Genomic DNA, 3,001 nt, shown 5'->3' with positions numbered 1-3,001 from the left:
GGCGTGAGGGCAAGGGAAGGTTTATCTGTTCCCCGGTTTGAGGAGGCAGTGACTTGACCATATATCCTGGGAGAAGCCAGTGGAGAGAGAAGGGTTTTGCTGGGTGAGAGATCAGGGTCTCCGAGGGCCGTTGGCTGGCATGGGGAGGAACAGTGACAGACAAGGGCACCTTTGGCTGGGTAGACCCTGACTTAGTTCTTTATTCATCCTGGGGCCCCCCGTGTCTAACATAGGGCGCTGAAAACTGAGTATGAACAGGCCTTAAGCACCAAAGTGAGGAGCCTGGGCAGCAAAAAGTTAAAGAGTATAGGGGTGGGCAGATCCAGGGAGCCAGGTGCCCCCCAACATACTGTGGCAGTGCCAGTTAATCCCTTGCAGCAGGCAGGAGGCCTGCACAGCTGTCTCTCCCAAGCTGCAACTGCACACCCGCCCGGCCCCTGGCCCAGAGGTCCCGGCAGCCCAGGCTCAGGGGAGGAGAAGGAGAGAGGTAGGCAACATGGTGGGTAGCCGGCCCAGCCGCTGCACGCTTGGGGAACTCGTTCTCCAGGGCTGAGCCCTTCTGTGGGCTTGCGACTCAGCCCCCACTTGCCATGAGGATCTACTTCGCTCTGGGCCAGTGTCCTCTCCAGTCAGGTGAAGCCAAAGTATGTCCCCGCTTCTCCCATACCAGGTCCATTCCTGCCTCTGCACCTTTGCCTGGGCCTTTGCCTCATCTGGAATGCTCTTTGCTCTTTTCCTCCCTCTCGCTGGGCAACTCCAGCCCAGTCTTCAGACCAATCTTGAGCTGCAAAACCCCAGCCCACAGGCTCCTTCTCTTGGGTCAGTAGCCCCCCACGGCCCTGGCTTCTGCTTGTCCGGGGCGTCACATGCCCGTGCAGCTCTATGCTCGGCTCAGGGAAGGGGGATGCAGGCCCAGCCTTAGGATTCAGTCATTATTCAGCCACATTTCATTCACGACAGATGGAGAAGGAAGCTAAGCCTCAGAGAGGTTAAGCAACTGCATAGCTGGAGAGTGGGGGACGCAGGACTTGAGCCCAGAGTCCACACTCATACTCTCCTTCTCACTGGGAAAAGCATGAAGCAGACTGCTGGGTGCCTAATAGTTGCCATTCTAGGCCCCTTCCTCCAAGAAGCCAGAGACGACAGTGGAAAGAATATTCTAGTCTCTCTTTGGCCAGTTACCATAGGATGTTGGCAAATGTCAAGCCTCAGTCCCTCCATTGTGAGGAGGGGCGACAGGTTCTGCATGCTAGGGTTGGCATGAGCGTCAAGTGAGATCATGGATGGGAACAGGCCAGACAATTGCACAGTCTGCCACCCTGTGTGAAGCTGCCTGGCTGAGCCAGGAGATCCCGGCCCAAGCCGGGCACAGAGCAGGAGAAAAGCTGGAGCAAAGAGCCCAACAGAGCCCCAGCCCTCCCTCCCCGCGGGAGCTCTGGGGCTCACCACTGAGCTTTCGCCTGGGCTGTGCCCAGCCAGCGTGCATCCTGCCTCTGTTCTATCTGAGCTAAATTACAGTTTATAAACGGCTGGAGCTGAGGGAGCAGGGTGCTCTGGTGGAAGAGCCTGGGTGACGGGGTCCAGCCCTGTCTCTGAACAGCAGTGTGATCTATCCTCTCCAAATCCCAATGTCCTCACCACCAAAATGGAAATGAGAGTCTGGCAAAGTGATGGTGACAAGGTTTAGCGGTAAAGCCCCTGGCCCACCATAGGCATTTAATGAATGAAGCTATTGTTGCCACTGCGGACAGGACCCTAAGGGTCATCGTCTTCAAACTCCGCATCTCCAGGAGCAGAAACTGACCCTTAGAGAGGGACGGTGACTTACCCAAGGTCTCAATGCAAAGTGAGCAATGGCAGAGCCAACACCAGATTCCAAACCCAGTGCTCCTTCCATTGCAAACTCAAGGGAGCTTTCTCTGACTTCCAAACCATGTAGGGTCTCCTTGCCCTGGCCTCACAGCCTTCACCTTCTGAGTCACCCACCGGGCCTTCCAAGACTTCTGTCTCCTTCTAAGACAGGAGCCTCTTGCTCCTGCCCCAGCTCCCCGACAGTAGCTATTACAAGGCTGGCTCCTCCGCAAGGTGTTCAGACCCGGCCAGGGAGGTTCCTGGGGTTCCAGGAATGTTCCAGGGATGGATTCCCTGGATGGAGGGGAGATAGAAGTGAGAGAGGGAAGGGTTAAATAAAGTGAGGCAGCTGGAGCGGGCAGCCTGCAGACGGCCCAGCCCAGCACTGGGAGGCCTGCCCCACTCCATTCCTTTGCAGATCAGTTACACCCAGCTGTCTTCCTCCCCACCGCCAGTGCCCCTCGGATTAGGCGGGAAAGGATCCCCGGCCTGCAGCCTGCACACGGCCCGTGGGGAACAGCGCCTGCAGCCCACGCCTCCACGACAGCTGCTGAGTGTCAGGCGAGAACATAGATCAGCAGGGTCCTGGCAGAGGTGCCCCCAGCCCAGGCCCTGCCCCCAACATGTGCAGGAGGGGCCGCCTGGCGAGAAAGGGGGTCTGTAAGGGATTTGGGAGGTACAGGGGAGGGACTGCTCCCAAAAATACCTCCTCTGCCCATATGTCACTGGGCCTCAAATTCTACCCTTAGACATCTTGGAAACTTCAGGTCTTTCAAAGACACCAATTAAAAACTACATTTCCCAGAGCAGCTGGCATTCCTATGTACTGTTTGATGGGAATGTCTTCGTAAAATTAATCAGAATTTTATTTTACTTTTACAAAGAATACATGAAGTCCCTCAAAAATATCTATCTATCCGTTGGGCCACCTGGGTGGCTCGGCCAGTGGAGCATCCATCTTTTGATCTCAGGTCTTGATCTCAGAACTGTGAGTTCAAGCTCCACATCAGGCGTGAAGTCTACTTTAAAAAAAAAAGTCTATGCCTTTGTCTTAGTGTTCCACTGAGAACTTTAACTTAAGACGAATTTAACATAAATAGTTGATAATATGGAGAAAATGTTGTGGGCTATGGTTTCAAGATAAAAAGAC

Source organism: Nyctereutes procyonoides, unplaced genomic scaffold (genome assembly GCF_905146905.1).
Source record: "Nyctereutes procyonoides isolate TBG_1078 unplaced genomic scaffold, NYPRO_anot_genome, whole genome shotgun sequence".
In the NCBI taxonomy this organism is placed as follows: Eukaryota; Metazoa; Chordata; class Mammalia; order Carnivora; family Canidae; genus Nyctereutes; species Nyctereutes procyonoides.
Note: the sequence above shows the minus strand (reverse complement) of the source record.